The sequence below is a fragment of the Camelus dromedarius genome, unplaced genomic scaffold (assembly GCF_036321535.1).
Source record: "Camelus dromedarius isolate mCamDro1 unplaced genomic scaffold, mCamDro1.pat HAP1_SCAFFOLD_29, whole genome shotgun sequence".
NCBI lineage: Eukaryota > Metazoa > Chordata > Mammalia > Artiodactyla > Camelidae > Camelus > Camelus dromedarius.
The window spans coordinates 286,641-297,275 of NW_026989784.1; positions in this window are offsets into that span (position 1 = coordinate 286,641).

Here is a 10,635-nt window from a genome sequence, read left to right on the forward strand (position 1 = left end):
ATTTTAAATTGTGTGCAGTCTTCAGACTGGCACAATTCATGTAAAAATAATAATAAAGGCAGCTTCCCTATAATCATCTAAGTGTGCAAATGTGCATTTGGCCGTGGATTTTTTTTTTCCCCCAAAGCAATCAACCATCACAACTTTTAGTCTCCTCTAAAATGTAAAACAGCATTGTATCTGATGAGTTGAAATGATGCCAGATGAAACTTTGATGAATGAAGGTCATTTGAAAAGCTCTAGCAGTTGGAGTTAGGTAGGTTTTTGGTTTTAATTCCTGCTACTGGTCAACGTTGGGTGGCGATTGTCTGGAGGAATCTTTGCACCTGTAATCATCGCAGGTGTTCTGATCTCTCTAGGCTCGGCAGATCTGAGAAAGTCTTGGGCAAAATTCAGCAACACAATAGGTTTTTAGGTAGACAGCCCTCCTGGTATCAATGCAGTGCCATTTAGCAGTTGCTCATTGGCCCAAACAGTTTGGGGGGTGGGGAAGGGGATGGCTTGGCAGGACAGATGCAAAGGGCTGCTTTAAGAAGGGATCAGAAAAGGCACTGCTTTTCCGCTGGCCTAAATCCACTAATCTGATGTTATTATCAGCGATAAGGAGCAGTGGCCAGAAGAAAATCTCATTCTCTGCAAATGTCATTTAAATAGGACTCTGATATTTTCCGGTCAAGTTGAGAGGCTTTAGTCAAATAGTGAGCACTTTATTTGTAAATGCGGGAGGGAAAGAAAAGCTTCAGTTCAGCAGTTCTTAGGATATCAGCTTACCAGTATTGATTAATCGTTCAGTAGTGGCAGCTGCTTCTTTATTAAATGTGCAGCTCACCATACAAAAGATATCAAGTGTAGGAAATGTTTGTTGACAATTCACCTTTTCTCACAGTGTGGCAGAACAGAGTCTTAACGTGTTCCTCCACTACCATTCCTGGGAATTTATCTCCTCTCTCCATGTGTCTGCCACCACCAAACTCCCCACCGATCCCCAGGAGTTTGTTCCTAGGGTGAACCTCCCTGAAGCAGGTTCTGACTGCATAATTCAAACCCTTCAGAAATATTTTATCTTTTTTTTTTTTTTTTTTGGTCACTGTTGTGCTCCCTGGGAAGGTCTTGCTACTTAAGCGCTGATTGCAATGTTAGATGTCACACGTATACTGTTAATGACCCATATTCTCATATTCAGTTGTGAAGCCACGCCTGGCTTGGGGAATGAGGCATCTTAAGAAGCTGAAAGAACTCTTTGAGACCACTAGGGGTACTCTTTAGCAAGTTACCAGCTTCATGTTTTGCAGTTGTACCCCAGTAAGGGCAAAGCCTTTCTGAAGTTTCCTAACATATCCCCAGATAGAGGAGAGTTTACACTTTAGAAGAATCTGGCATGTATGTGAATCGTCAATGGATTTACCCCAAATGCACCTTTAGGAAACACAAATCCAATAAGAAAAGCTTTCTAACCCTTTCCCATCCTTCAAGATCAATTTTCAATTCATCTGCCTTTAGGAAACACAAATCCAATAAGAAAAGCTTTCTAACCCTTTCCCATCCTTCAAGATCAATTTTCAATTCATCTGCCTTTAGGATTCCCCAGCTCTTTAAACTCCCTTGGCATTTAACTTCTGTGGCCCTCGCTTGGCATTCAGTGTAAGTGACATGTTCATGTATTATGGGTGTCTCCTTTTCCCCTTCCAGCTAGAGAGTAGGAACTTCTTAAGGCCATGACTTTGATACTTGAAATCCACAAATTGTGAATTTTAAAGTATAGTTTATTTTAGAAGTTTTATCTAAGTCCCATAAATCATCAGAAGGACTTAGAAATGTCATTGTCTCAGTATCCCAATGACAAGATTTAGATGCTTCTTTCAGAATAAAAATGTTTTGTTAAGTCCTATGTCCCCATTATTGTGCTACACATTCTAGGTGCTTGAAGATACAGTAAATGGCAAGATAAAGCAAGAGGTGATGACTGCCAAGAATGAACAGGCATTGGCTAATGTGATAGGGAGGGACTGGGTGACATGGTGGAGAGGAGACACTAACTTTGATAAGAAAGGTCTTTCAGAGGAGATGATATTTGAATAGAGACCTGAAGGAAGTGCCAGGAGGAGGGTATGGGATGCTCATTGTGCAGCAAACACAAAGGCTCTGAGACGTGAATGAACTTGGCAATTTTGAGGACAAGAAAGAAGGCCAGTATTGACATGAAGAGGGTAATTAAATTAAGTTGGAGCGTGGCGTGAGATGCAATTAGAAAGGAAAGAAGTAGGCAGGGACAGAACGATTTCATTCTGAGTGTAGTGGGAAGCCATTGGAGAATTCAAGTTAGGCAGTGACAAGGTTTGATTTAGGTTTTATTAATAAAAATTTGCTCCGGTGCCAGTGTGGAGAATGGATTGGAGGGGGTGATGGCAGAAGCAGGGAGGTTATTATGGCAGCTGTCCTGGTGAGAGTTGATTCTGGCTTGGATCAGAGTCAGGGAATTACAGATGGAGAGAAAAGGAGATATTTTGGAGATAAACAGATGGAACTTACTCAAGGGACTGAGTGAGCATGAGGAATCAATGATGACTTGAGTGTGGCTGTTGAGGCCGTATAGTGAATGGAGGAAGAAGGAGACAGGCAGTGTAGAGGCACAGTTAGGAGCTCCGACTTTGGAATGGAGCTGTACTGTTTTTGATCCTTGGGCAGTTACTTCGCTTTTCTCTGCCTCACTTTCCTCATTTGTAAAAGGTGGATAATAGTAGCTAGTTCATAGATTTTTCTTATTGTAGAATAGTCAGTATACAATGTCGTGTCAATTTCTGGTGTATGACGTTAATATTTTTGTCATACCTATAAATACATATATTCTTTTTCCTATACTTTTTCATTATACGTTACTGCAAGATTTTGAATATAGTTCCCTGTGCTACACAGAAGAAACTTGTTGTTTACCTGTTTTATATATAGTAGATAGTATTTGCAAATCTCAAACCATAGATTTTTTTAAACTGGAATCTGTAAGAACTAATGCTGGTAAGTGCTTGGCACAGTGCATTGTAAATAATAAATACATGGAGGATACTTTAGAACCAAGTGTGTAAGTTTTATTAAGTAAATGATGCCCACCCACCCACCATGTGAAACTTCTGACTGGACACATTAAAAAGTCAAGTCAGAAATTGCAGTTAGCTGACGGCAAATGTCAGTAGCATAGCTGGCTCTCTGAAGTATTTTTCCCACAAACCATGAGAAATAACAAAATAAGAAAAGTAAATTCTACCCCAAACTGAATGCTCAGCATAACGTGAAGACAGAGAATGGCAAAAGTGTGGAATAACTGTGAGTAAAAAGGGAAAAATGACCAAATCACAGTGCATGATCTCATGCTTCTGCCCCGCCCCTGCTCTGATACAAGGATTTGCAGTGATCAAAGGGAGACTGAGGAAAACGTCAAAAAGAGCTGACGAGTGCAGAATTCCCTGGGTTCATGTATGTTGAGACTTATTTTTTCCCCTTATATGTAGCCTTGATATAACAGACTTGAGTAACAGACTGGCTAGATACAAAACCTAGCAACTTCATTTCACTGGATTTTGTTTTCTTTTAAAGGCTGCTCCACTGTTGGCTTGCCTTTGTAAACTCTGACGCCAGTCTCATTCTCTTGCCTTTGTTAAGTCATGTGGTGGTTTTGTCTAGAGACCTTGAAAGTCTGCTGTCTTTCAAATCTGATAATTTTACTACCATATCTTTCTAGCTGATCATTCTGGGTAATTTTCCCAGGTATGCAGTGAGCTCATTCAATGAAATTGATTTAGGTCTTTTTCTACTTTAGAAACATTTTCTTGTGTTACAGTTTTAAACATTATCTGTTTTAGCATTTTATTTTTCTTTGCCAGAGGCTCCAGTAATATCAATATGATTTTTTTCTTTGCTTTCCTTCCATTTCAACTACTTTCTCTCTTAACTCCTTTTACTTTCTTTTCTATGTCATTTTAATTCTCTTGGTTGTTTTCCTACCTTTCTTCAATATCTATTGTTACATTTTTATTTGAATCTATTCTTCCCTCTGCACCTTTATTTTTTGGTTAATTTTGTCTTTTCTATTTCTTTCCTGTATTTCATCAACTTACTTTTCATTCTTTTCTGTTTTTCTTGTACACTTAAAATTTTAGTTCCTGGAATCCTTATTCATGGTGGTTTTTCATATCTTCAGATGCCTTTTTGAGAATATTCTTTTTGCATATATTTAATTCTTTTACAGCGTTGGTTTACAGTTTTCTTGTGCTTTGTAACTGTTTCTTGGAAGGGAGGGCTTCCTCAATTGATAAGTATAAAATTTCACTTCCTATGCAATGATGCATTCACAAAAATTCATCATGTATTAGGTCACAAAAGCAAAAAACCATCATTTTCATAAAGTAGAAATAGTATAAATGATACTCTCCCATCACAATATAATAAAACTAGAAATCACTAACAAAATAAAAACTAGAATGTCACTTTTATCCAGAAAGTTTTAAAGCTCCAACTAAACTCCTGCATGGACAAGGAAATACAGACTGAGATTATAGATTTAAAAATTGCGATTAAAAAAACTACACATATAAATCTATGGGATGCACATAAAACAGTGATCAGAGGAAAATTTATTGCATTGAATACTTTTACCAATAAAAATGAAAGACTGGAAATAAGTGGGAAAATACCCATATCAAAAAAACTAGAAAAAGAACAATAAAATACATCCAAAGAAAGCACAGGAAGGGAGTAATAAAGATTAAAATGGAACATAATGAGACAGAGAACAGAAAAAAAAAGAGATCTAATCACTAAATCAAGATCCTGTATTTAAAAAAAGTTATGCAAGTAGAGAAACCACTGCCTAACTTATTAAAGAAGAAGCAAAACTACTAAATGAGAGATGAGAAAGAAGAAATATCCATTTGAGAAAATAATTTAAAAATTGCAAAAGACTACTACTTTTCTGACATCTACGCAAAATTGAAAACTTAGGTAAAATTGATAATTTCCTAGAAAAATATGGATCGCCAAAATTTAGATCATTTGATTTAGGAAGTCTAAACAGATCAATATCCATAAAAGGAATAGAGAAGTTTGTTAATGAACTACCTCACAAAAACGTGCCAGGCCCAGATACTTGCATAGTTCTGAAACTATGTGTGTATTAGGGTTGATCAAACATGTGAATATATTGTAGCTGATGCATATAGTTTTCTCACTGTTGGAAAAGGGAGTTCAAATAAGCAAAGAGAAAGCTAGAATGAAACTTGCAATTGGAGGTATCAATATGAACGCATGTACTTCGATAGATAGAAATATAGATGATAGATAGATATGTGTGTGCATACATACACATATTTGCTAGTTTGATCTGCTGTGAGAGCCTAAGAGTAAGTGACATTCTTATTAGTGATGAGCACAGCTAGCAGCCAGATCTTGGTTTCTAAATACCGTGCTTTAATAAGCAAACCAGGAACACTTGGTAAAGTGATTGATTTCAGCTGTGCAAGAAAAGTATAAAGTAAGTCTGAAGATCTTACAGGGCTAGAAGTTACGAAGTCTAAAAAAGATTAAGGCATGTGAAAGTTCACAGGAGCCAGCATGAAAGAGTACATGAAGGCCAAATCTTCGACAATTTAAACAATAAATAGTATTATTAATGGGGTATAACTCATACAACAAAATAAATATCCATGAATTCATACTGCCATGAATTGAGTAAATGAATGAAATACAAAGTCACCATTTGAGAGGACCATGGTATAATCGTGGCAGGCAGTATCCACCAATGGATACTAAAACCCGTGGATGAATGTTTGAAGAGAAACAAGATGTTAACGTAGTCTCCAAGTATCTCCTCCAAATTTTGATCAGTTACGATGGAAAAAAAATAGTAACTTTAGCAACCTAGCAGACTCACCTTAGCTAAGTGATGAAGGCTCACATTACCAGTAATAAGATATATTGACATCACAAAGTCCCTGTGGTGATGCACTGAGTAGAGTTAAGATAACTTCAATGTCACTTCTGTGGTATTCTTTTCTAAAAGCATAACCTCCATGTAATCATGATATAATACCTGACAGACCCAAATGGAGAGACCTTTTGCAAAATAATTGACCAGTATTCATCAAAAGTGTCAAGGTCATGAAAGACAAGGAAAACTGGGGGAATTGTCACAGATTGGAGGAGACCAAGGAGACACAAGTAGATGCAGTTAGGAATCCCGAATGGGATCCTGTAACAGGAAAATGGGCATTAGGGAAAAACCTGGTGAAATTTAGTTGTGTTGATTCCCCATTCTTTTGATAGTTGTATTGCAGTTCTGGAAGTTGTTAACATTATGGAAAGCTGGGCAGAGGATGTACATCAAGTCTCTGTACTATGCTTGCAACTTCTCTATAAAGTCTAACATTCTTTCAAAATAATAAAAGAGATTAAGTCAGCTTTGCAGATAGATTTATTATGCTTTCTGAAGCCAGCCCACTTTCTAGCAGCCTTCATATTTTACATTGTATTCCCAAGCCTGGTAACTGCCATGGCATGTTGTCAGGAACAGAATGTTTATATCCCTCTAAAACTTGTGTATTGAAACCCTAATTCCCAATATGATGGTATTTTGAGGTGAAGCCTTTGGGAGATAGCTGGGATTAGACGAGGTCATGAGAGTGGAGCCTCATGAATGGGATTAGTGCCCTTATAAAAGTCAGGAGAGAGCTTGCCTCCCCTCTTTGCTCTCTTCCATGTAAGGTCACAGCAGGAAGGCGGTCGTCGGCAGCCCTGAAGAGGGCTCTCACCAGAACCCGACCATGCTGGCACCCTGACCTTGAACTTCCAGCCTCCAGAACTGTGAGAAATCAATGTCTGTTTTAAGCCATCCAGTCTATGGTGTATTTTTGGTTTAGCAGCCCAAGCTAGCTAAGACACATACGAAGGGTCTACAGAAGATTTTTCACAGTTTCTGATCCATGCAAAGATCACCAATTTTCCATCACTCAATGCTAAAACGAGACTGTATATAATTGAATCTTTGAAGATTCAGGTGACACTTCCAGATTTTGCAGTACCTTCAGGTCATGATTATGGGCACCAGCTGTCACTGTACAGCATGAGAGATACACACAGAAGTGCCAATTAACAGAGATTTCTGGTTGACACCATGCCACAGAAATGAGTTTTTTCCTGATTTAGGCTCAAGTTAATGAGAGTGAAATAAATAACTTGTTCCCCTTTTTTATGAAAGCATAACTCCTAGAGCATCTGATCTTGCTTCTGGGCCTTACACACCTCTGTTGTTCTAAGGCCATGACAAGAATTTGGCTTCATTTGCTAAAGACCTTTTAAGGGTCATTAGCATCAGGATGTGGAGAAGGACACTGAGGTCTTACTATGAGCTGAGTAATCCAAGAGGAGGAAACAGAATCTCAGAGAGAGTGACTGGCCCCCATCCACGCTCAGCTAGTAAATGGACCTTTCACCCAAATCTTCCAGATCCCCAAATCCAAGTTCTTTGCATTATCCCAAGTTGTCTCTAGAATGGGGCACAGAATCATTTGAGGACTTCTCCTGTCTAGACTAGAGGGTGACATTAAAGCAACAGACACCACTCTATACAAATCCTTGAGGAATGCTCTGTACATCGCAGATATGTGACCTACTGCAAACTGTTTCTTTTATCATCTGAAGATTCATATCAATGAGTTTATGACTTGGAAACTGTATTTTGAATTTCATTATAAAGGACCAAATCTCTTTGAAAGGGTTCTAAAATTCTGTGTGTTTTCCTTCCCCTTAGATAAGTTCTGTACTGGCAGTGTGCCCGTAGGCCTTCACTGTCTGATCAGATCTAGAAGATGGTTTGGGCTGAAACCGTCTGCCAAGTGCCCTTTTCCAGTAAGAATAAGATGACTTCTTGTAAGTAGTTGGTGATGCCTTGTCATCTTTAGAATTCCTGCTAAAAGGGAATATTTAATGCACCCTGTAAAGAGGCAGTTGTATCATGCCTGACACATACAGCTGTAGTCTAGCCTTGTTGCCTTTATGGAGGCCCAGTAGAGACTATGAGCCATGAGACCAGGGTCCTCTGTCAGCACTGACCTCTCTCTCTAGCTGGTATTTGATTAAAAAGGTTAACAGCAAAGCCGTAGTTAGTTATTGGATTATACAGTCTGGTGAGGCTTACTTTGGAATCGTCAGCCCTGATTTTGACATGCCCCAATGTGTCAGTGGATTTGTCCAGATGGTGTGATAAAGCTATCAAAAGGTTCTCAGAGCAAAATTATTTTATTTTTTAATTGAATTATAGTTGGTTTACAGTATGTTCATCTCTGATGCACAGCATAGTGATTCACTTATACATATATATATATATTCTTTTTCATTTTAGGTTATTAAAAGATATTGAATGTAGTTCCCTGTGCTATAAGGTAAGACCTTGTTGTTTATCTATTTTATATATAGTACTTTGTATCTGCTAATCCTAAGCTCCTAATTTATTCCTCTCCCCTTCCCCCTCTGGTAACCACAAGTTTGTTTTCTATGTCTATGCATCTCTTTTTGTTTTGGAAATAAGTTCATTTCTATCATTTTTTCAGATTCCACATGTAAGTGATATCATATAATATTTGTCTTTGTCTGATGTACTTCACTTAGTATGATAATCTCTAGGTCCATCCATGTTGCTGCAAATGGCATTTTATTCTCTTTTATGGCTGAGTAGTATTCCATTCTGTGTATATAACACACCTTCTTATCCAGTCATCTGTCAGTGGACATTTGGATTGCTTCCACACCTTGGCTATTGTAAATAGTGCTGTTATGAACACTGAGGTGCATGTATCTTTCCTAATTAGAGTTCCCTCCAGATATATGCCCAGGAGTGGGACTGCTGGATCATAGCAGTTTTTTTGGTTTTTAAAAAAATCTCCATACTGTTTTCCACAGTGGCTGCACCAAACTACATTCCCACAAACAGTGTAGGGTTCCCTTTTTCCCACATCCTCTCCAGCATTTATCATTTGTGGACTTTTGAATGATGGCCATTCTGACTGGTGTGAGATGATACCTCATTGTAGTTTTGATTTGCATTTCTCTGATAATTAGTGATATTGAGCATCTTTTTATGTGCCAGTTGGCCATCTGTATGTTTGGAGAAATGTCTATTAAGTTGTCTGCCCATTTTTTGATTGGGTTGTTTTGCTATGAAGCAAAATTAATTTTAATTAGTTTTTTAAACAAAATATAAACCATGAAGTATGACTCTAAAGGAATGGGAAGGATGCCTGTGGAATGTGAGAAACAGAGAATTGCATCTTCAGAATCACTGAGAAATTCTGGCTGCCTGGTGACTTTGGGGAAGTTGCCTAATTCTGGAGGAGGCGAAGGTTGTGTTTGTTTTCGGTGAAGGAGCTGGAGGAATATTTTAAATGGTTCGGCAGACATCTCCAAAGTCTACATTTTACATCTTGTCCTGAAATTCAGTCTTAGTTTGTAATGGCATATATGTTTGAAGGTGCTTTTAACAACAGGAATGTTGATGGAATGTAGAAAGTCTTTGAGCCAAATCCTGCCTTCAGCGTGCACTTAAGTTTCTATAAAAGGAGAGTGGCAACCGTATTTATAGAGCTGAGTGTAAAATTTGAAACCTGCCATAGGAAATCAGAGTATTAAAAGCTGGGATATTGAATTTCACTTTTCCGCATGCTGATGTTGACTTTCCTGTGAAGCATCACCAGCTAGTGAGATCTCATTCAGTTGCGTGATTTTTTATTTTTCTCAACTAACCCAAATCCAGAGATACAAATCTGGAGCTTAGGGGGGGTCTCATGTAGATTTGTAATATTCCTAAGGGTCTGTGGGATCTTAATCGCTTTCATATTTTATTTATAAAGCAAATGTTCCATGACATTGAAACATTAAATGGATTATACTCAGCCATGTGCAATGTATAATTTTCTAAAATCTCTGATTAATTTAATATGGGTGATTTTCATCCTTTGATATGTGACCTTGGTGTAATTTATAACAAGCTATAAATATTTGAAATACCGTGCAAATGTGGTTTGGGGAATAATATTAACACCTGCCTTATGTGCTAGTTAGGTTGTATTGAGCTCTGAGTGTACATGGGTATGTTTCTGGGATACTATTTGATCTGTGTTCCATCTGAATCGATGTATGTAACGATTGGCTGGATCTAAGGGGTTCTCACTATTTTCTTAGCTTTTCATTCAAAACCAAGTTGAAATTTGGGAATTTTATAGTGGCGTTCCTTCTTTTTTGTACTTTTTAAAAACTGAAGTATACTCAGTTACAATGTGTCAATTTCTGCTGTGCAGCACAATGTTCCAGTCATGCATATACATGCATATATTTGTTTTCATATTCTTTTTCATTAAAGGTCGTTACAAGATACTGAACATAGTTCCCTGTGCTATGTAGAAGAAAATTTTAAAATCTATTTTTATGTATAGCAGCTAACATTTGTAAATCTCAAACTCCCAAATTTATCCCTTCCCACTCCCTTTCTCTGGTAACCATAAGATTGTTTACTATGTGTGCAAGTCTATTTCTGTTTTGTAGATGAGTTCATAGTGTCCTTTTTTTTCCCTTTTTCTTTTTAGATTCTACATGTTA